Genomic DNA, 23,311 nt, shown 5'->3' on the forward strand with positions numbered 1-23,311 from the left:
AAATGTGCCAGACCAAAGGGGCTGCTGGTATATGAATCACTGATGAACATCTTAAGGGTTATGAATCTGAGAGTTAAGGTAGTTAAGAAACATTGCTTTTTGGTTTGGAATTGAAAACCTGTGGTGAAATATTTACAACCTATGCAATAAAGGTGGGGTCTCCTGCTCTGTTCGACCCACGCCAACCATTCCAACCGTTCTGCCTTTAATGGGGCTCTGGGGAGTTGTGTGTTACTGTGGTCTTACTTTCCCGAGCCAAAAAGAAAAATGCCATGAAACCCTGAAAGGAATTAGATGACCATGAAGACAGGCAAGTTAATGAAGCTCTTATTTCTGTTGAAATAGAAACTTAACATTTGTCAGCAGGGAGAAAGTTGTGAAGGCATTAAGTTGAAAGAATCCACTGGTGTTGCTGGCTTGAGAGTTTGCTTTGGTTGCTAGCGGTGGGGTGGAGTAGGGATTCCTTTCCATTCTTTAGCTGAAGACTTAAATTTCAGAAACCCAGAAGCAGTGAGCATGAAGATCTTGGTTGAACTTTTCATTACTGCTCCAATGTCTTTGTACAAATGAAAGCAGAGATCCTAAAACTTTCCTTAAAAGCTGGGATTTTATAGCTTTATGAAAATGGGCAAGGCTCTCTTTACTGCAGAATTGAGTAGGTATAAAATTTGGTTTCAAGTCTTTTTTTTTTTTTTAAAGTATATATGTATGATATTACTACCGGTGAGAAAAAGACATATTTTATTTTTTTGCGGTATGCAGGCCTCTCACTGTTGTGGCCTCTCCCGTTGCGGAGCACAGGCTCTGGACGCGCAGGCTCAGCGGCCATGGCTCACGGGCCCAGCCACTCCGCGGCATGTGGGATCTTCCCGGACCGGGGCACGAACCTGTGTCCCCTGCATTGGCAGGCGGACTCTCAACCACTGCGCCACCAGGGAAGCCCCCAAGACGTTTTTATTATAATACTTGATACTTATGCAGTAGTCTTCTCTGAGGAATTCAAATTCCAGCTAAGTGTATGAAATGGGCAGGCTAGCTTCTGGTGGAAATGTAAATGTATGGGGCTTAATGCTACACCACTTGTCAAATACAAGAAATTGGGTATTTTCCTCAGTTTAGGGAAGATAAATTTCACCCCTTTTCTAGTTCTAGAAGAGTCTTTCCAGAATGTCAGCTTCTGGGAATTCTTACTGGATTTAACTTTAACACCAATTGTGTACCTGCGGAGGGAAACATTGCCAAAGGTGTTAACTGTTTGACGTCTATATTCAGTTGGGCTTTAGGTGAGTTACTTAAGTGTGCTAGGTCTCAGTTTTCCCCTTTGTAAGACAGGGATTAAAAACAGTATCTCCTCCTAGGAGTAAGTAGCCCCCCTCTGTTGGAACAGTGTTGGTGAACTAAGAAGGACTCCCTTTGTCACAAGCACACACCTACATGCGTGCATGCATACACACGTGCACACACACATACATACGTACTCCGTCATTGACCAGACCCCAAGCCCAGAGCCTCATTCCTGACTGGACATCTCCGGAGCCACCACCAATCTCCTCCTGACCCACGGCCACAGACGCGGTCCTGGGAGTGAAGCCTCTTTAGGCTGTACGTTCTGACCAGCTAATGTGTCTGCCATGTAGGTGACAGGCAGGAAATGAAACAGAGGCGCGATTCAAACAACAACAGTTGAATGAGTGATGGTCTATTGAGTCTGCTGAGCCTTTGCAGGGGTCACCCAGGTCTCTCAGATTGTAAGGCAGTAACGTCCAAGACTTTCAGATTGCATGGCCCTGTAACATTACAAAAACGTTTAGGGGGGTACTGATATTGCCAAGTTTTTATTTTGCTGAAAAATGGCTGAAAAAAAACCCCCAAGCTATCACAAGTCTCATATTCATTGATACAAAAATGGAATGCATTTAGCTTTACATTGCTCTAATAAGATCTTGTTTTGCCCCTGAGTAGCAAAAACATCTCCAAGGACCTGCGGCCATCAGCAGATGAGCCTGCAACCCTGCTGTAGAGGCTACACAGCCGGGTACGGAAGGGGCCGAGGTAGCAATTTTATGAACATACACGGCTGACCTGTGCTCCTGGCAGCTGCAGCCAGGCCACGAACCCAATTTCAGCTTTGAGGCTTCCTACTTCTGCAAACACACTCTGAGGCACGCTGCCTTCACCATTCTAGACCTCCCCTTTCTTACCTCGCTGCTTCTATAATTTATTTCTCAAGACTGGCACAGCCCAGCACAACATGGCACATCGAATGCACAAGGTAGTGTTTCCTCCTTCATCCTGAGTGTGAGTTCTTGTCCTCTTCACTGTCACAACAAGGTGTGTCTTCCACAAACCTATACCCTCGTGTTCTCTTTGTTTTTTCGCCATTTTACAAAGCTAATGTCATGTGGACTGAGTCAGAAGAATCATAAGGCCCATATTATTCATTCATTCATTCATTTAATAAGTATTGAGAGCCGATTATGCCCTAGGCTCCACACCAGGTGTTGGGGATATAGTGGTGGGTAAACAAGCACAGTCCCTTCTCTCATGGAGGGAGACCATGACAGAAACAAACAAACAAATAAATATGTATTTATAATATGTGATGAGAACAGTGAAAAATCAGGAGTGTCATGAAAGAGTATCACAGATGGAGTAGTTAAGAAAAGCTTCCCTGAGAAAGTGACATTTAAGCTGAGGTCTGAGAGATAATGTAGTGGACATTCATTGGCTTTGGTCACCTCCCATCCACTTTCTCTTCTTTTGGTAACAACACCTGATGATTAACTTTCAGGGATTTCATTCGGGGAGCCCCATTCTTCTTGGGTTGGGGTTGTGATCAAGCTAGGTCATGTGACCAAGCCAGGTCAAGCTGGCTTTCATTCAGGGCTTGGAATCTTGTGTGGAGTGATGTGAGGACAGAAAAAAATTGGAGTGGGCGGAGTGTTCTGAGGGATGGGTTTGCCAAACGAATGCCTCTGGAGGGCTAGCTGCACCAGACCCTGTGGGGCAAGATGAAGACTTTGGATTTTATCCTAAATATAAAGGAAAGTTGTAAAGCTCTTTTGAACATGGGAAGGATATTTTTAGTAGCAACCAATGTCACAAAGGAAATACAACCCACCGAACAATCCAATCCAAGAAACAGTGTAAAAATCTTTGAGTTGGTCATCTCAGTTTTGCTCTGAGCCAGCTCCAGGACCCTAGGAATTTGTAAGGCTCTTCTAATCTCACTTAGCCCCAGTGTCTTCATCTATAAAATGAGGTGGTAGATTAGCGGATCTAACTTCCCTTCCTTCTCTGATGTTCATGATCTATAGTCAAACCTTGTCAAATTGGACAAGGTGTCCATCATCAAGAAGTTTATAATAAAATAGAGAGATAAGGACTTCCCTGGTGGTCCAGTGGTAAAGAATCCACCTTCCAATGCAGGGGATGCGGGTTCCATCCCTGGTAGGGGAGCTGAGATCCCACATGCCCTGGGGAAACTGAGCCTGCGCGCCACAACTACTGAGCTCACATGCCTCAATGAGAGAGCCCACGTGCCGCAAACTACAGAGCCCAGGCGCTCTGGAGCCCATGCGCCACAACTAGAGAGAAGCCCGCACCCGCAACGAAGAGCCCGCGCCCCGCAACAAAAGATCCCACATGCCGCAACTAAGACCCGACGCAGCCAAAAAAAAAAAAAAAAAAAAAAGAGAGAGAGCTAAATACCCAACCTCTGTAACACCTGCTGTGTTCCAAGGAGTTATAATGTTTAAAGTGGTTTTTAAGCTGATTTTGCCAGCTTATTGTCCTGTTGGCTGCAAAAGGACTTTAACTAGTACTAGGCTCAGTAGCCATTCAATGAAGAAATTTGAAAGAAGGAATGACTTAAAGTGTGATACTCTGCTAAGCGGAGACATATTAACTTCAATTGAACGCTTCATGACAGAAAACACTAGTGAGAGTATTGACTTTGGCTGAATTTAACCGAGACCTTGCAACTGGCGAAACGCCTGTTTGTGATGTGTCTATCAGTTATCTGTTGCTGCCAGCACTTAGTGGATTAAAACAACCACCATTTTATTTCTCACAACTATTGGGTTGCCTGGGTCATTTTGGCTAGTCGTGCCTAGACTCTCTCATGTGGCTACATTCAGCTGGTGGGTTGGCTGGGAGTTGCTACAGCTGGGGTGGTGAGCCTCTCTCTGCCTGAATCTTTCATTTTTAAGGAAGCTTGGACCAGATTTCTTCACTTTCTTCACAGTGTTTCAAGAAGGCAAGGAGCGAGGCACAAGTGCTCGTCAAACATCCCTGCGTTTGCCATGTTTGTTGATGTCCCAGTGGCCAAAACACGTCGTGTGGCCAAGCCCAGGGTTAATAGGGAGGGGGCTACATCATGGGCATGGGTAGGCGGTGTGATACATTAGAGGTCCACAGTATGTGGACTTTCCCTCTTAGATATGCATTGCAAGATATGCAACTTTAACTTATAAATCCTGGTACTCTCACAAAGACACAATGTACATGTTATTTCTAGTATAAGGAAGCATTTGGAGTCACCTTATTAAGGGACTGAACCCTACATCAAATGGTTCTGTTTGCCTCACAAAATTATTCATTAATTTTTTGCAGTGGTCTTGGAAAGTTATGTACATATTTAGAGGAAAATGGCATTTACAATTATAATGAATTAAAGCAATCTATATTGCAGAAACACTGCCCCAATTTGGAACTGAGGCTTGTTAATTTCATATTAGCAGCATTTATATCCTCCCAACCCCTCTGCCCTAGCACGTGGGTGCCTGTCTCATCCACTAGACCTCAGACTCCTTTGAGGGCAAGAATCGTACCTCACCAATGTTTGTTTCCCTCACTCTTCCAGCACCTACAACACCCAGTGGATGCTCCCTAAATGCTTGTTAAATAAATGAATCGATAGCTGCCCTTTATTAAACGCCTATATGTTCCAGGAACTTCACTCACAGACTGGATCACCAATTCTCTCAATGTCACAGATAAGCATCATTCTCCACAATTTACAATTGAGGGAACTGAAGTGCAGAAAGCCCAAGGCGGATTGGCTGGGATTCCAGCCCAGTCTGCTCTGATGCCACTTCATTGCACTCACTGCTGTTTTATGTGCAGAGGAAGGAGACTGTTAAAAATGAAAAGACGGCCTCAAGGTGTTGAGAGAGGGCAAGGAGAAAACAGGAGGAATCTGTAGACCACAGGGGCCCTTAAACATTGACTGCCTTCGCAATAAAATAAACACTTGTTCATTAAGAGATTGGCCACCGAAACTCAGGGGGAAAACCTACAGGAGAGCCAGTTCTACAGCTCTTAAGACCAGCTCATAACTGGTCTTAAAACCCAAGATCCGTTAATTCTTCGGGGTGGGGAAGAAGAGGGACTGGGAAGGCCTTGCTCCTGGGGCTGGCTCTCTTGGATAGGTGACAATACCCCACATACAAGGGTATTAAGGTGTCCCCAGATGAAAAGGTAGCCCTTATTTTACTTTTTGCCTATAGTTTTTATTACCTACTAGATTAGTAATAATAGTAACAGCTACCACTTAGATACAGTATAGGTGGGGTGGAGGGGTTGAGCAAAGTGCTTTACACACAGTGCAGGATCTCAATTAATCCTCACAACAACTCTATGAAGTAGATTTTATTACTCTTAATTTATAGATGAGGTAACTGCCCAGGGAGATTAGCTTTCCCGAGAGTTCCCAGCTTTTAAGTGGTAGATCTATGTAAAACCTAAGTCTGTTTGACTAAAGGCCCTGAATAACGTTGAGCTGCAGGCCTTGTGCAACTTTGGTGCTCGTCTGAGGTGGGGAATTGTGAATCCTATTTATTCATGCAACGCTGCGCAAATGTGTGTGTGTGTGTGTGTGTGTGTGTGTGTGTGTGTGTGTAATTTACAAAAAAAAAAAAAATCCAGGTGGGGATATCTGTCCTCTGGAGGCTTAGAAGCCTACGTGGGTGGAGAGCGGCCAAAATCTCTACTCATTCATTCACTCTTTCGCTGCTTCAAGAAGTATTTGTTGCGTCCTTGGGTATTCCAGGCAGGGCGCTAACCTAGCCCTATGAGAGAGATTGACGAACACGAGAGACGTGGTGTTTGTTCCCCAACCCTATTTTACTTTTTCGTGGGCGAGGCATTCAGATTCAGAGAAGCAGGAAATGTATCGACCCAGGTGGGGCACGGAGGAAGGGCGCCGAGCGGCTGGCTGGTCAGGGCGGGCTCCCCAGAGGCAGCAGCGGGGCCGGGGCCGCCGCAAGGGAGGGTCGCCGGCAGAGCGGAACCAGGCTGGGAGCGAGCCTTGGGGCGGGGGCGGCCGGCGAGTTAGGGTTAGGGCGAGAGGATTCGCCTTCCCGGCGGCAGAGGGCGCCTGGCGCTGCGGTCCGGCGCGCCGGAGCCGCCCGCGCGGACGCCGAGAGAAGAGGCGAGGCGGGGAGCTCGAGCGGCGGCCACTGCCACGTCTTCCCGGCAGTGGCGGCGGCGGCGCGGGAGGAGGTGAGCGGCGGCGGGGCGGGCGGGCAGGTGGGCAGGGAGCGGCGCGGGTGGGCACCGGGCACCGGGCGGGGGTGCCGGCACCGGGACACGCGGTTCCCGCCACGCCGGCTCCTCCTCTGAGCCGGGCGGACAGCCGAGGCCCGGGCGCCGAGCGAGTCCCGAGCGCAACTCGTGCCGGCGGGGCGGGCCGGGGCCGAGGGGACGCGAGCCCGCCCGCCATTCGCGGCGCGGGACGCGGGATCCCTGCCGCTGCGGGGCTGGCGCCGCGGCCGGGAAAAGTTGGGGCGGACAGAGCCCGCACGGGCCGGGAGGGAAGTGCGGGTGCGCGGCTGACACCCGGGGCGCGGAGGGACGCGGGGAGAGTGGGGTCTGGGCCGGAGGCGGGAGACGCGGGTCTTCTGCGGGCGGAGAGAAAGGGGTGCGCTCAGGTTCTCGGGCTGGAGCAGGCAAGTGTCCGGCGGGGACCCCGCGAGTGAGGAGGGAGGGAGGCCCACGGGGGGCGGCCACTGGGGGGACCGGAGGCGAGTGGGTGGCGGTGTAGAGCGATGGGGAGTGGGCTTTGCCTTCTCGCGCCTCCGTTGGGGCAGACGCTGAAAGAGGGGTCGGGCTCAGAGTGGGGGACGCCTCTTGGCGTCTGAAGATCCGGTGGGGAGTTCCAGTAACTGGTGGAGGAGGGAGCGGAGCGGTGCTTCCTCTACGGCTTGGGTCAAATACCGTCCCTCCCGGTCTGCCAGATTCACCTCCCAGACTGCAGTGATTTTGTCCTGGGGAAGTTGAGGAGGGACCCCTGAGTGGATGGGATATTTAGATGTTCCAAGGGGAGTAAGATTGGGCTGCATGAAATCATAACTGTTGCCGGGAGAAAACGCAACTCTGACCCTCCCCTAGCCACCCACCCACCCCATTCCGTCTCCCATACCGGCAATGTCTGGATTCCCTGGGCTGGGCTAGCAGATCCCCAAAGCCCTGCAGCGCATCTGCTCATAGGGTCGTGGGTATCCTGAAGGGGCATAAGACATGGCCTTTTATTCTCTGGGACTGAGGTTGGCTATTTCAGAAACAAGTGGTTCTGGAGATGCTGGATGCTTTATTAGAACAATCTGTGTGGTGCCCCTTGACAAAGGAGATGACTCATGTTAGCTTTTTTTTTTTCTTCCCCCTCCAAATAAACTTCGTATTCAAGACACAAGTATGCCAGGTCATTTGCAACAGTGACAGAGCTGGAGATCTACATTGTAGGCCTTGAGCCCTTGTGCTAATCCTAGATATATTAGCAAGGATTATAGCCTTGGATGCATCACTTCCCCTTCTCTGGAACTCAGTTTCCTTATCTGCAAAATAGGGTATAAATAAAGAGCTAGACAGTCTGATGGCGCAGGAGAAGGTGTCTGAGGGAGACTGACATCTTTTTCCTTGTAAATCGAGATCGGCCACACAAAATCAAACTCAGCCTATTACAAAGAAATTAGGGTGGACTTAACACAACTAAGAAGCAAGAAAGGCTGCATAAAGTAAAACAAACCCCAAAACTAATAATAATTGGTATTAGATTTACAGTATGGATATTGTTCTCATGCAGGCAGTTAGTTTACATGGCTGTCCAGCTGTCATTACCATAAAGCTGTTAACTGTGCTTAAAAAAATTACGTATGTTTCATCTGTGGACCTGAATTTGATTCTTTTGTTTGAACCTTCAAGCCTGGAGTAGATGCTCAGTTGGATGGGTCTTGGCTCAGCCTTTCTCGAAGAACCTCCCCAGGATCTCTCATTGCCATAGTAGCAGAGATTTCCTTCTGTCTGACTGATGCTGCCATCCTTGTACCAACACACTTCTGTCGTCTTTTCCGTTCTAGCTGAAGAAGTGGGGAGCTGATCCCTGTTGCATCTGGCATTTCTGAACTTCCCAGGTTTCTTTTCAAGTGAGTAAAATTAAGTGAGGCAAACAGTGCATTAGATGCAGCACATTAAAAATAGCTCAAGGTAATAATGTATCTGCCCCACCCCTATTCCCTAGACCTCCTGGGCGACCTCTCACTAGAACATCTGTGTCACTTGCTGGCCATCTCATTTTGGATGCTGAGGGTCATCACAGAGCTGAAATGACATGGTTGGGTCAAACAGCACCTTCACGGTCAAGCCATGATGCTGGAGGGAGAGGAGGATTTTTTGTGTGTTTTATCATAACTGAATGCTCCTGTCCTTCTGTTCTCTTGCATTAGTAGCTGTCAAAATCCATATTGGGTTTGACCACATCATTTTCAGTTATTCTTTTCTGTCAGTTTCTTGGCAGCTACAGTTAGTGGTTCTCTCTAAGTTTGAGGTAGTGTTAAAATTATATCCTCTCTAGCAGGTAATTAAGTTGAATCTTTAAAATATCTGTAGTTTATATGTGTGTGTGTGTGTATAAATTTTACTTTAGCTGAGGGCTATTAAATTAATAAAAACCACGTTGCTAATATTAGTTGTCATTTGAGCCCCTACCATTTATCAGACACTGTGAGGTGAGGAAACAAAGCTTAGACAGGGTACAACTCGAATAAATGCTACCACTGGCTTTCACAAGTTACTGATGACCTTTGAAACCAAACAGTGTTTTACAGTAGTGGAAAAGTAATTCTTAACTATCCTACAGGGCTGTGATATTGAATGAGATCTCGTATATGAAAAGCAATGTGTAAACTTATAAAGTGCCCTCCAACCTAGGACAGTGTTTTACCCTAAGCACCTGGGTGTCCCCAGGTGCTTAGCATAAAGCTTATGAGTACATGAGTCTTGATTTCTGATGGGCCTGGTGTACATGCTGAGCCCATCGCCTGATCCCTCTGAGCCCGATTTCCCCGTAGGTAAAATCAGGATGATAGTATCTGCCTTGCATTAAATGAGATGCACTTGTGAGTTGCAGTGGGTACTCAGTGATGGTTGGCATCCAGCCCTTTCTCTCCCCTCGCCCATGGGCACTTGGGATAATGGGATTAAGTCTTCCAGTAGGAATTGTCCTTGAGGGAGAAAGGCTTTTAAAGTACGTTTTTGTACTTATAAATATTTCTTTTAGCTTTTGGCTGCCCACTCCATCCTCAGCACACGTGGTGAATATTCTAGGACCTACCATCATCTAAACGGAGGGAATTGCTGGGACTGGCACAGCATTGTGAATCAACTATACTTCAATAAAAATTAAAAAAAAAAAAAAAGGAGGGACTTGAACCAAACCAGAAGCCAGAAGGGACACGTCTTTGGTAGAAGGCTGAAGATGGATGTAGCTAGTTTCCCTTTGCCCATTTTGTGCCCTTCTCTTTTATTCGTTTTGTGGGACAGGGAAAAGATACTGAGTTTGGGGACTTTGAGCTGGTAGGAGGCATTGTTAGAGCTATAGTATAAGGTGGGAGGGCAGTGCAGATATGGGCTGGGAAGGAGATGGAAGAGTTGACTTTGCCAGTAAAACCTGGACGGTTTGGTGTGGGGGAAGTCTCTGTTAGATGTAGGATTTGGCTAAATATGGGGCCAATTTCTATCGAGTGCTATAGGCTGTCTTGTGGGGCTTGGAAGTTTTTATGCTCCAGGCAGATTTTGACTGGTTGTGGTGGCATCATAAATGAGTTGCCATAGTAAGTTGTATGCGGAAAAGGAAGTTAAATTCCAGGAGGGTGTTTGTTGTGACTGATGCCAGAATTTCTCTGAGAATTTTATTAAGATTCAGTCAGTCTCTAAAAGTACTTCTTAGTTCTCTGAAGGTATTAATTAAGAAATAGTTTTAAGAAAGAAACCAGAAGGGTCTCCTTTGTGAGCTTTTGAAATGTAATCTTCCTAAATCTTTGGAAAAAATGAAGTCTTTAAAAAAAAAAAATCACAGAGCTGTCTGTTTTAAAAGCAGTTCCTCCAAAGTAATGTTTCCTTCTCTTCCCATCCCTTCATTCCTCTCACATTATTTTGATAATGAGTTAATTTTGGTGTCCTCTACATCTTGGTAGCCTAATGGTTATGACCCTTCATTTTTAGATCTCGGATGTGCCTTCTTTTCTCCTGCGTTTACTCGTATTCATTCTTTACGAGGAAGTAGCACAGCGAGGTGATGAAGAGCAGGGAGTCCGGAGCCAGCTTGGGGACAGGGAGAGTCGTGGTCGTTCTTGGAGAGCCGGGCTCTCCTCAGCTTGGATTAACCCCCACAGAAGCTCTGGAGGGCGATCGTGTTATTCCCGTTGCACAGATGAGGAAACAGAAGCCTGTGCATCCTCATAGTTGGGGGCGGGGTGGCATGTGTCACAGTCCGAGCGGCAGCTGTGATCTCTGTGACGGCACAGCCTGGGCAGGCAGAAGTCACGCCCACCCTGCCAGGGTTGGACTCCGTCCGGAGGCTGGGGTTTAGATTGGTGGCTCCGTAGGCTGTGTGGACTATGAAATGCGCTGAAGAGAAACAAGGCCATCAGGGTAATGGGCATGAGAGAGGATGAGGGCTTGAACTCAAGACATTAAGATGGTGGCAAGGATGATGCAGCAGAGGGAATGGGCCAGCATGGATGGTGCTCAGTGCTCTGGATTGGGGTTGAGAGAGGGAGCAGTCAAACCCTCTTTTCTCTCCTCACCCCTTCCCTGCTGCCCTTCTCGTCCTCACAGGCTGGGTAGTGGAGATACTGTGTGTAGACTGCAGACATCTCTGTAGAAACTAAAATTGCCTCCTTTGGTCTCTCATGACAGCCAGAGAAAGGTGCCTGAGGAAAACCCCAAAGCGCCTTCCCCTGTCTTTGCCTACCCACCCTGGCCTTAGTTTCTACCTTTCCTGGAGCATCTCAGGATGGAAGTCAGGTTCTCAGACCCCATTTAGAGAAGTGCTGGTTTGAACATTCAAACTTGTAGTGAAACTGTTGAAGGGGAAAAGCCCCCAAAGGAGGAAGTCTCCCTGGGGTGTAGTCGGCACCCCACGGTTCCCTGGTGGACCCAGTGGACCACAGTGGCTGTGGTCCTCAGTTCTGGCTGTTCCCCAAAGGGTTAATCTGCCTCTAGGCAGGGGTGACTTGTGGTCACCAAGCATGCAGGGGCTGGTCGGGAACGGGGAGTGGAGGTGGGCGAGTTCTCAGTGGTGGCCAGCCCTGCAAGGAGGGGAGAACACCCTCCCCTGAAGGGTGCAGCCTCGGTGGGGAGCTGAGCCATACTCAGGAGAACCAGAGTCAGAGCAAGGGGACATGGTTGGTCCTGGTTGCTAGTGTGCGCATGTCCCCATCATAGGATGCACCACTGCCGCATCAGAAATATGCTGGTGCCATGCCCTCTCCCCTAGTCAGTGCCAGAGTCTGTAAGAAACTTGCCCAGGCTGCCGTTTTCCAGATTGCAGTGTAGCCGTGCCCTTCAGATAGTTTGTTCTTGCTGGGCTCTGGCCAGTTGGTCGGGTTCTGGCTTTGCTTGGGCTGTGTCCTCATGGAGAGGAGGCTGAGAGTTACTTTATTGGTCTGCCTGCTTCCTGGTGTCCGCAGTCACGGCCATCTCTGTGGTGAGTCACTGCACAAGGACTCCGCTCCCCTACTGTTTGATGGTCACCCCTTTCCCTCCGAGATGTGACTTCTTTTCCTTGTCCTGTGGGTAGCCCCCAGCCGTGGACTGTTGAAGTGCCCAGTGAGTGTGGCACACTAGCAGGGTACCTATTTAATGGGAGGAGAGCGTTTTGTGTGGGGATGTCAACTGTCAGGCTGCCTTCTGAGCAGCATGTCCTAAGCAAAGCCCCTCTGTTTTCCTTTTTTTTTTTTTTTTTTTTTTTGCGGTACGCAGGCCTCTCGCTGTTGTGGCCTCTCCTGTCGTGGAGCACAGGCTCCAGATGCACAGGCTCAGCGGCCATGGTTCACGGGCCCAGCCGCTCCACGGCATGTGGGATCTTCCCGAACCGGGGCACGAACCCGTGTCCCCTGCATCGGCAGGCAGACTCTCAACCACTGCGCCACCAGGGAAGCCCTGTTTTCTTTTTTGCTCCATGTTTAGCTGCGTGTGTGTGTTTGGGCTGCGTGTTTGTTTTAATTATTACTAGGAAGCCAAAAAAGGTATTTATCAAATGTTTGAATTTACAGAAGTGTTACTATGGACAAGCAGAAATAGTAACTATATGTTTATCCAGGATACCACTGATTTATCTCTCCTTATGCCACCTTGTTGCTGTTTTGTTGGCAGAACCCTCTGATTTGTATACTGGTTCAGTTTGGATTTTAGTGTTGAATGTGGAAAGAGGCTGGCCTGGTTGTTTGCTGAAGTGGAGGGGCTCGAATGGGTGGGCTTCAGGCTGCCAGCCTTGGCTGTCCCTGCAGCCCCAGGAGCCTGGCACGCAGTGCCTTTGTCGGGAAGGTGGAGTCTGGCCAGGCTTTTTCTTTGGCTTCGCCTGGGAGCAGCTCTGCTGGTGACAGCAGGTGGCCTCCTCTCTGCTGCGGGAAAGGGCATTCTCTCTTCATCTGGTTTTTACTTTCTTCTCATCCTATGGAGGTGAGAGGGAGGAGTCTCAGAAAAGTGTGTCCTGGAGCCAAGTGGGTTCAGGGCAGGACAGGTTTGCAGCTTCCACAGAGCTTACCCCAAAGTTTTCCTTGCATCCCGCATTTCCCTTCTTCCCTGTTGATCCCGATCCAGTCTTGTCATCTGTGGCTTAGAGACTGCACTTGAACTTTATCAGTCACTCTTGGGAAGACCTTGGAGTGTGGCACCAAAACTTGTTCAAATTGCTGTGTCAGTTTCACACCAGAACACGAAACCCTGTTTTGGTGATGGTGATGCTATTTTTAAATCAGTTCGATGGCTTTTTTCTAAATGATACAGGTGATACATGAATATATTATGCTCTTGCACCGCACCCTCCCATCCAAATAGTGGAGAAGTGAAGAGCAGAAGATGTAGAGTCCTCCTTCCTCTGGCACCCTTCCCCCATGTGCCGCCTCCCTGCTGGGTCCTCAGCACTAACCAATTGTAATTTCCATCAGCCTGTACAGACGCAAACACATACAGTATTGTCTCTCTCTCTCTCTTTTTTTTTTTTTTTGCTGTACGCGGGCCTCTCACTGCTGTGGCCTCTCCCGTTGCGGAGCACAGGCTCCGGACGGGCAGCCTCAGCGGCCATGGCTCACGGGCCCAGCCACTCCGTGGCATGTGGGATCTTCCCGGACCGGGGCACAAACCCGTGTCCCCTGCATCGGCAGGCGGACTCTCAACCACTGCGCCACCAGGGAAGCCCTTTGTTTCTTTTGTAAGCATAAATCCGATTGCATCATATATATTGTTTCATTATTTTATCTTTTCACATAATGGATCTTGTAGATCTTTTCTTGCATGTAGTTCTTCTCTCTTTTAATTTGTCTACAAAATATTTTATAGTATAGATATATCATAATTTATGAGTCAGTCCCCCATTGATAGGCGTATAAAGTGACTCATTAGTTTTGCTGTTACATCTTCATACATACATGCTGTTATGCACACATGCGTGTGTTTCTCTAAGAGTGGAATCAGTATGCCACAGGTTCTACTCATTTAAACTGTTACAGCAAATCCCCACACTGTGCTCGCGAGGGCTGTACTGGTTTCAACTACCGATATCGTGTGTGAAGCTGCCCATTTTCCCACAGGCTGCCATTCCGCTAGGTGATAGAAATGGACAGTGTTTAGTAGGCATTTCATCCATCACTGGTATGGCTATGAGACTCGTTTGGCTTCCGGATCTTAATTGGGGGGGGAGAGGTGTCTATCATAACCATGGAGGATGAGGGAGCTGAGCCCCCGAGGACCAAGGCTCTGCTCAGGGTGTCCTGCCGCCAGGGGTGGCAACGTGGCCCTGGAAGCCAGCGCTCCTGGTTTCACGTTCTCTCCGCTTTTCCCAGAGGCTGGGCACTGTAATAGAGCACTATAATTTTGGTGTAACCTGCCAGAGTCTTTCTGCGAGCCTCTCCCCGAGGAAGCAAGTGCTTATAAGCAGCACGTTGATACCAGTTCTGTTCTGCACAGCCAAGGCAGGGATTCCAGGCTGGTGAGCTGAACTGGGGGAACATAGAAGGATCACATGATGGAAAATCAGGTGCTCTTGCTTCTGAAATAGCCTCCGTGCATGTAGTGAAGCGCGATTCTGCGTGTGGTGGGGCTTTCCTTCCAGCAGTGTGGTGATCCGTGCCCCGCTTCCCTGGTTTGTGATGGGAATACTGTGATGGTTTGTCTCTGAGCAGGATTCCTTAGAAGGTGTTCCAGGGGCCTGATCTGGTAGAGGACACACCTGGAGGCCGTCACCTGGGCCGTCCCTGCAGGCTGAGCAGCCCAGTGGGCTTTGGGAGGCTCTGACTTACTGAATGACAGTGTCCTTTACCTGCGGTTCAAAGAGGGCCAGGGAGAAGGCGTGATGGAGGGGCAGCCCGGGGTGGTGAAGAGACTCTAGGATCATTTCCAGCTTCCACTCCGTCGTGTATGGCTGTGTGACTTAAGCACGGTTATCCTTTCTCCCTGGGCCTCGGTTTCCTCACCTGTAAACCAGGAATAATATCAGTACCCACCTCACAGGGTTGTTCTGGGGATTCAGAGAGTAATGTTTGTAAAGCTCTGAGCATATTACCTAGTAAGTACTCAGCAGTTGTAAGCAACTACCACTCTTATTTGTGTTCTCCTGTCCTTAATAAGTGTTTTTAAATGCACAAATGAGCGTTACGTTTGCTAAATGTAAAAATGCACATCCTCTAGTAACGACTGTCAAGGAGGGCAGAGGCAGACCTGGATCAGCTGGGGTTGTGGGAGGGTAGCCGGCGAAGGTGGCAGGTTGGGCAGGAGAGCACATTTGATGTCCTCTTCCGACGCCAGTCCTGCTGTGAGACACCGAGGCCCCAGAGCAGAGGCCTTCCCTTTTCTTAAGTAGATTGGGTGCTGGGGATCCTTCGGGCAGCCTCTCCCTTTTGTTTTTGAGGAGGCCGAGCCAGGCCCTGAGAGGTGAGGTGCAGCTACGGGCTTGGTCGTTCAGAGCAGAGGTGGGACCAGGTCTCCAAGCCCTGGGGGGTTGAGGCTCTTTACCCTGCTCTCCACGCAGGGTAAACGGGCCACGTGCTGCCCGTTTCAAGATGCAGGAAAAGAGAAGCACACAGTGTTGGGCGCTTTGCAGAGCCTGCTGTCTGCTGCTACTGAGTTCGCTGTGAGCTGAGGTTGCTCAAGTGCAGGGAAGGTAACAGAAGTGTAACCCACAGCGGGGCAGGGCTGGGGCTCACGCCTGGGTCTGCCTGGCTCACGCTTTACCTTCTGCCTAGTCACAGCCCTAACAGTGCTGGCCCTGGGACGCTGTCTGTGCTTGTTTCATACCCCCGACCGTGCGCGTGTGCATGTGCATGTACGACGGCAGGTTTGTTTGAAGTCCCTGATTTGTTTGCTGATGGTTTACCCAAATGGGAGAGACCTGCGGTTGAGTGTGGGGAGGGCTGTACTCAAGGCTCCAGAGCAGCCCAGGCAGCCCAGATCCAGGTGGGCAAAGGAAACCTCACTCCTGGGAGTGGAGCTTGGTAGAGGAGCCTGGTGTCTGCGGGCCTGGGAGGACCAGAGCTGGCTGGCGAGGACACAGGCAGGGCTTAGAGAGTGCCAGGTGCAGAGGCCCATGATGTGAATCCAGTAGCGTGTATGGAAGTGAACTACGAAAGCAAGGTCAAGTGGCCTGTGGTGTGAGAGAGGTTTCAGAGTAGCGTGTGGTGCGTGCCAGAGGTGCTGCCCTAAGTGTGCATCAGTGGCACGGAGACGTCACCTTGGCTCCCGGGGTCTGAGAGGGCCTCACAGAAGCAGCACAGATTAAAACAAACCTTTCTTGCTCCTTGGAGAGCAGTCGACCTGGCTTGTGATCCACCCTCAATTTGCAGATGCAGACACTGAGACCCTGTGAGCTCCCTGGTTCGGGGTCACGGCCCCGCCGAGGAGAGGCGAGCCTGGAGCCTGCCCTGCCTGCCCTCCACTCCACACGTGTGCTCACGGAGTGCTGCATATAGCAGCTGTTTGCTTGGCACCTGGAGTTGCTCAGGGTTACTTCTCAAAGGAGCAGGCTGGGTCCCAGTTCACTTCTGGTCCTGACTCTGCTGTCTCTGAGCAGAGCTGGGACGTTAGCCCCTCAGTTTTGCCCTCTTGTAGGGTGGGTATAGAACCCCTGTCTCCCTTCTAGGCTTGTCTTTGTTCACTCAAGAGCTATTCAGCAAATACATTGTTTTATTCAGCTGGATGCTATTCTATGTGTCGGACATTTTGCATCAAGCAAAGGATGTCAAAATCTTGTTCTCCTGGAGCTTATTTTCTCCTGAGGGGCAGCAGAGAGTGGCTGGTTACAGTTCATGGTACGTGTCCTAGTGTCCTAGGGCGCTGTGTCAAAGGACCGCAAACCGATGGCTTAAACCTCAGGACCTTGCTCCCTTGCGCCCTGGGGCTCTGAGGGAGGACCTGTTCCCTGCTCCTGCCCCAGCGTCTGGTGGTGCCGGTGTGCTTGGCGCCCGGATCTTGTGGCTGCACAGCTCTGCTCTCTTGCCTCCCTTACCACACGGCCTCTTTCCCGTGTCTGTGGCCCCTCTTTTCTTATGAGGGCCCACCCCCCTCCAGTGTGTCCTCATCCTAACTACGTACTTCTGGGAAGACCCTCTCTGCAAATGAGGTCACATTCTGAGGTTCCAGGTGGACATGGATTTGAGGGGACGCTGTCCGACCCAGAACGGTGTGCGAGGTAGTAATGGCTGCTGAAAAGTCCGGGCAGTGCCTGGGGCAGGGGGGTGGTGAGGTGCTGAAAGGTGATGCAGGCAGGCCTTGCTGAGCAGGTAGTGTTTGAGCTTCCACGTGGAGGAGGGGTGAGGGGAGGAGGAGCTGAGGTATGGAGGGGATGTGGTCCAGGCCGAGGGAATAGCAAACGGGGAGGCCTTGAGGTGGGTATGTGCGCCTGCCAGGCTGGCATGGGGACAGTGACGTGGAAGTCGTGTGTGTGTGTGTGTGTGTGTGTGTGTGTGCATATGCACTTATGCGCGCGTGTGTGTTCATGAGGCTTTGGCCTTTTGCCCCCGTGAGATGGGAGCCACTGTTGAGTCAGCGAGCATGCCGACAGCAGCGTTGGTGTGTGGACCAGCTCATCAAGGATGTTTCCAAGTTCACACGGCCATTGCAGCACCTCGTCCGTGCGCCTAGATGTTTTGCAGCGAGTGTTACTCGGCAGTTTCTTTTTGAAACATCAGTGCTCTATTGACCCTTGATCCACCGCCCTTTCCTGTCAGTTCTCTGTCCTTCTGGATGCCTTTCCACCCACCTACTTCCCCACACTGAAACCACAAGCATGAAGAAGAGGAAGTAGACAAGGCTGGGGGTGGCCAGGGCTGCTGGGAAGCCCGGCACGCGTGGCAGCCCTGGTGGGAGCTGCGCCTTCCCGCCAGCCCTGGGCCGTCTGGTGAACGCTGTGCCCACGGTGAAGGTGTTCCTCGCCCTGGCAGATTTAGAAACTGCTGAGGTCAGTGCGAGCTCAGTGCGCTCAGCTCCCCGCATCCTTCTGTGGATCAAGTCACTATGCCGTGAAAAAAGGTGAGTCAGCCGCCTCGGGCAGCGGCCTCACTTGGCCTGGAAAATACAGGGCAGGGAGGGACTTGCAGAAGCACCTGTGGAGAGCCCAGGAGCCTGTTGGGCAGTCACTGCACTCACTCGGCCCGGGGCCCTCTCTGCCACCCACTTTGTCACTGGCCTGCAGAGTTTTACATTCTCATTCACATTTGCTATAAAAACGCTCAGGCCTGCAATCTGAGTGCTGTCATTACAGAGAAGAAGGCACTCCAGGTGTGGCTGGCCCCATGGTCCGGGGACCGTGCCAGTTTGGTTTGCGTGGTCCTGGGGGGAATCATAACTTTGGATTCCCTGGCATCAGAGCTGAAGGGAATCTCCTTATCTGGCTCACGTTTAATTTCCTCCCTAGGCCTCCAAAGGAAAGGGCCTGGCATGTTTGTGATTGGGGCTCCGGAGAAGCGGGCCACGGGTGGCCTTGATTTCAGGCGCTCTTCCCGGCCTCCGCCTGCAAGGGTGGTGCCAGGAGCAGCCTGTCCAGGGAGGTGATCCGGGAGGCCCCTGGCGCCGCCGCCCCTCTGGGGAGCACCGCTTTAGAAGATAATTACGTGTAAGCGGAGATGGAAATAGAATTCCCCAGCGCTAGGAGCAGCTGCTCTATAGGATTTCAGGAGCTGCCTTTGGGCACCAGTCACTCACTAACCCCTGCCTCCCAGCAAAACACACACCCACGCAAAATGAAAGTGAGGCAGACTTGTGCCTGGCTAGAGACGGAGCGTTAAAGTGTGTTTTGTGGGACTGTAGTTCCTCTCCAGAGTCTTTTCTGAGGGTGCTTCCCCAGCACAGCAGAAGAGCTTCCTTGTTTGCCAGACGCTATAGGAAGCTTTGAATCAGGTAGCGTCCCCAGGAGTCTGTGGAGTCTGGCCTCGTTTCCGCATTAGAGGCAGAGAGGCCATGCCCAAGAGTGGGAGCCACGCAGGGCCCCAAGGGTTCTCGTAGAACAGGCTACTTGTCCTGTGCCCAGGTGGCCTTTGTCTCTGTGCTGATGTGTCTCAAGCACTTGGTAAAGAAGTGCTTGTACATAAGTACAGGATATGGGCCCTGATTTTTGTTTGTTTGTTTGGTTTTTGTTTTCATTTTTTAAACTGGGCTTCTGTGAGTTAGCTCAGGACCCTGAGAGCTCAGTCTTCTGGCCCCGCAGCGAGACTGGTCTCATCCCTGCAGCCTTGGGGCATCTTTAACCTGGGGGTTGGATGACATGGTTGTCAGGTGTGTCTCCTTCCTTGTGCTCCTCGCAGCCCTTTGCACAGGTCCTGGGGTGATTTGCCTGCACCTACGGTGGGAGCTCCCTGAGGGCAGTGGGAGCCTGGCACATGCAGAGCTTCCAGGAGCTTCCCTGCGGCCCTTGTCCTGCTTGGCCAGACCCCCAAGGTCTTGCTTTCTGGGTGAGCGTTGAGGCGGAAGGAGGAACAGGTGTGGGGGTTTGATGTGAACCCCCCTCCTGGCTCCGGGGGCAGGCGTCCCCAGCTGTTCAGCGTGAGCTCCTTGTTCCTGTCTCAAGTTTCATGCAACTTTTGATCCTTGTGCTAAACAAAGTGCCTTTATTTCTGGATGTTGTCATGAGAGTTGTTTTTGCAATTATTGGTAAGGCAGAAAAGAACGGATCACGACGACAAAGTTGTCTGTATATTCCAAATTTAAGAAATGTCTCTGCGTTAGAAAAATACTACAAAGAATTTAATTTCAGTGGTTGTCTCTGGATTTTGGTATCACAGGAGGTTTTTTATCTTTCTGTTTTTCGGCATTTTCCACGTTGAGCATGTATTGTCTAGATAATAAAAGCTATAAAAATTACTACAAATAATAAATAGCTATTTATTAGGATCTAGTATGTACTATACACTGTAAGAACTTGCTGTTACACTCTTATTTGATCCTCACTATGAACCTGTAAGGTTCTCTTTTTAAAAAAAATCCAAATGCTAACATTTTATTTTATTGTGGCGAAATCTACAAAACTTAGCTTTTTAACCATTTTCAAGCTCTGTGGCATGAAGTACATTCACCGTGAGATCCTTTCTCTAAACTCCTTATTTTATAAATGAGGAAGCTGAGATTTGGAGAAACACAGCTGCTTAAGGTCACAGAGAGTAAGGAGTTCCAGAGGCAGGATGTGGATGCAGGGCGATGATACCCAGAGGTCTGGGATCTCTGGTTTGTGGCTATTGGAGTCTGTGATTACTTACCCTGCCCCATGATCGCCGCTTGATCGCAGAAAGCCAGTGTGTGTCTCGTGTGTGTGTCTCTTTTGACAGCTCTAGGATTGGGCTTTGCGTTTTTACAGGGAGGAGGGTGGTGAGCCTGGCTCGGGGCGCGAGTGGCTGACATAAGTGACACCAGGGTTGATGATTTCTGTGCTCCTGTTTGTCTTTGTTCGACGCGTGGAAGCGTGTGTGTACATGGGGGTGGCAGGGTGACGAGGCCCGTGTGTTAAGAGTTCTGTCTCCAGCAGGTGCTCAGCCGTAGGGGACAGTGGAAAGAGCAGTGGCCTAGAGCTTAGATACCTGGCTTCCTCAGGTCTGGGCGCACGGTGCGGGGTGATTTTAGAGAAAGGGCATTGCACTTGGAGTTAGAAGTTCTGTGCTGTAGTCCTGATTTTACCATGTGGTTGACATGCTTTGGCCTCAATTTCCGTATTTCTAAGTGGGTGATAAAAATGCTTGTTCTGCTTGCCTCCCATGATTGCAGAGGATTAAATATCATGATGGGGGAAAAGTGCTAAGTAAACTAAAGGCCTACCAAGGAAATGTCTAGGACGGGAATTTTGAGTGCTCAGTGGTGGTGGGGAGGAGTGTCTGTGGCTGACCCTGGAGACTTGAGAAGGGAGGATTTGGATGTGAAGAGTGGCAGGTTTGCTTTGGCTTGTTTTCTTTGGTTGGGGCCATCAGCTTGCTTCCTCCACCATTGCTTAGTTGGTGATATATAGGGTCCCATTGCCTGCCTAGTACTGTATGTTGGAATGCTCTGGGATTTTACTGGCATGTGACTCTGCCAAGGTCCTTGGTCCACGCCCCCCCAACCTCCGCAAGACTCACATCTGCCTAGTGAAATGAATTGTAATGGAAGAGGTCATTTTGTAGCCACATGGTGGTTGAAACTATGCAGCACCTTTCCCTGGTTTTGTCTGTCTTCCTCGTCTTTACAGCAAGTACCAATCTGTCTGTTTCTATTCCCTAATCTTGAGGAGACAAACACAAGAGTGGGTGGGGCCTGGAGGATTGTTGCTGGTGAGGGAAGACTCTCACCATCTTACGGTGGATGCAGTGCTTGCTTCTTGCTGAATCAAGACACTGTGCTATGCAAGACACTGTGGAATATCACAATAAAGAAGACAGGGTCTCAGCTCTCAAAGAGCCCATGTGTCCTGGAGAAGACGCAGCTACTCCAGAAACAACTAGGAGGGTGAGGGATAGGTAGCTTGAAAAGCAACTGTCAAGAGAGGTGGTAGCCCTTTGTCTAAATGAATGAAAATGCATCATAGGGGCTGGTAAGAGGGGTGAATTGTCAGTATGACTTTGGGACTCTTTGCTTTTTAACAACCATTTGAATCAGCTGTTTTAAAGCTAGGGCTTCTGTCTGGCTACCCCCAAGATAATTTTTTGAGCCATCACTGTTTCAGCGCACATTTCAAATGACAGGAAAGCCAAGGATTCTGTGTAGGGCCCTGCGGAAGTCAGTGGTCCCATCTCACCGCCTGCTTGGTTTTGGCTTTGGAAATGGTACTAGAAGACTAAGTAGGTCACGGAGATCTATTTTGAACTGAGTGCTGAGTGTGGCTGGGCTGCCTGGACATTTAATTTCCGGATCAAATCCTGTTGGACTTGTTTGCCCAGGAGTTTGGCAGCAGGCACTCTCTGGTCAGTCGTGTTGTATATTTATAAAGTGTGAAGAGTCTGGAGGTAAGGAGACATGCCAGCCACTTCTCCGTTCCTGTAGGTGCGCCGGGGGTGGAGAGGTTTCAGAAACCTTCCAGAGGCCAGGGGAGTGTAGTTTTCCCATGCTGCTTCCTTGAATTTTCTGAAAATGGTTGGTCCTCACTAACTTCATGAAACCTTTTTCTTTTAAAGAATGAAAGTTAGTTAGTACCCAGAGCCGGTTGGCTTCTGTTTATATTAGTAAGAGCTGCTAGTTGCTGATTGAACCTTTTAGGTACATTATTTTTTTTAACCCTCACAACAACTTTGGAAAATGGGGATTACTGTCACTGTTTTGTAGGCCAAGAAGCAGAACCAGAGTGATGCAGTAATTTGCCAACCGACCCGGTGTGTAAGTAGCAGGGCCAGAGATTTGAACCCAGGTCCTTCTGACCAGAGTCTGGCCTTTTGTACCACGCCACACTGGTCTTGGGAACCCTGGGAATGGAAGACATGCCCAGCTGGGAGTGGGGAGTGTGGTAGCAGCTCTTGGGTCTGTTGTGAGGCAAGGTGTGACCTCCTCCCAGGAGGGGCCAGCCGTGGGTGTTGAGGATGCAGACCCCCCAACTCAAGGGGGCTTCTGTGTGCAAATGGAGTTATGTTTTAGGCTATCACTCTGATATAACTGGACCACAGAATCCTCAGAATTTTTACTCTTTGTTGGATTTGTCTCCCGTTTCACTCTTTTGCTCTAGGTGTTCTTGCCTAAGACCTTGGGTGAGCGCAGTGAGGGGGTGAGGTCCATGAGAAAATGTAGGTGGTGATGGAGTCATTTAAACCTCCTCCCCTGTGTGCACGGGCTGTCCACCTGAATATCCCTCTATCTTCAGTACTCTGTTCTTTCCCTACATTTTTGAGAAGTAAACACAAGCTTTTGGGTATGCGTTTGCTTTGTCTTGCTCTGCAGTTTCTTCCCCCAGGCTACTTACAGAGTCCCAGCAGTAAATGCCGCTGCACGAGGTTGTTTATATTTGTAGATGTTTTGGAGTTTTGGGTGCTTTGCACAGACATTGCCTCACCTGATGTTCCCAGCGAGCCTTCATCACCCCCAGTTCACAGACAGGGATTCTTAAGGGACATCACAGACCTGAGACTTTGAGGTAGCGTACTCCATAGTCTCCTCTGAAAGTTTTGGACACATCGGAGGAGGAGTTTATTTAAAATCAGTTGTCTGGGGACTTCCCTGGTGGCGTAGTGCTTAAGAATCCGCCTGCCACTGTAGGGGACACGGGTTCGAGCCCTGGTCCCGGAAGATCCCACATGCCGCGGAGCAACTAAGCCCATGTGCCACAACTGCTGAAGCCCGCACAACTAGAGCCCACGCTCCGCAACAAAGAGAAACC

At 49.9% G+C, this 23,311-nt stretch overlaps 1 protein-coding gene across 3 annotated transcripts in view; it reads left to right on the forward strand.

The window, feature by feature from the left end:
• Positions 1-6,233: 6,233 nt before the first annotated feature.
• Positions 6,234-23,311, forward strand: part of SMCO4 (single-pass membrane protein with coiled-coil domains 4) — a 71,865-nt gene continuing 54,787 nt past the window's right edge. Inside the window, exon 1 of one of the 3 annotated variants that reach the window (XM_082628740.1) lies at positions 6,234-6,504. The gene's annotated coding sequence lies outside the window, so the exon portion shown is untranslated. Of the gene's footprint in view, positions 6,505-8,192; positions 8,424-17,731; positions 18,022-23,311 lie in introns of those variants that run through there. The other 2 variants (XM_082628741.1, XM_082628742.1) reach the window with 2 other exon arrangements.

Source organism: Mesoplodon mirus, assembly GCF_964341445.2.
Source record: "Mesoplodon mirus genome assembly, chromosome: 7".
NCBI lineage: Eukaryota > Metazoa > Chordata > Mammalia > Artiodactyla > Ziphiidae > Mesoplodon > Mesoplodon mirus.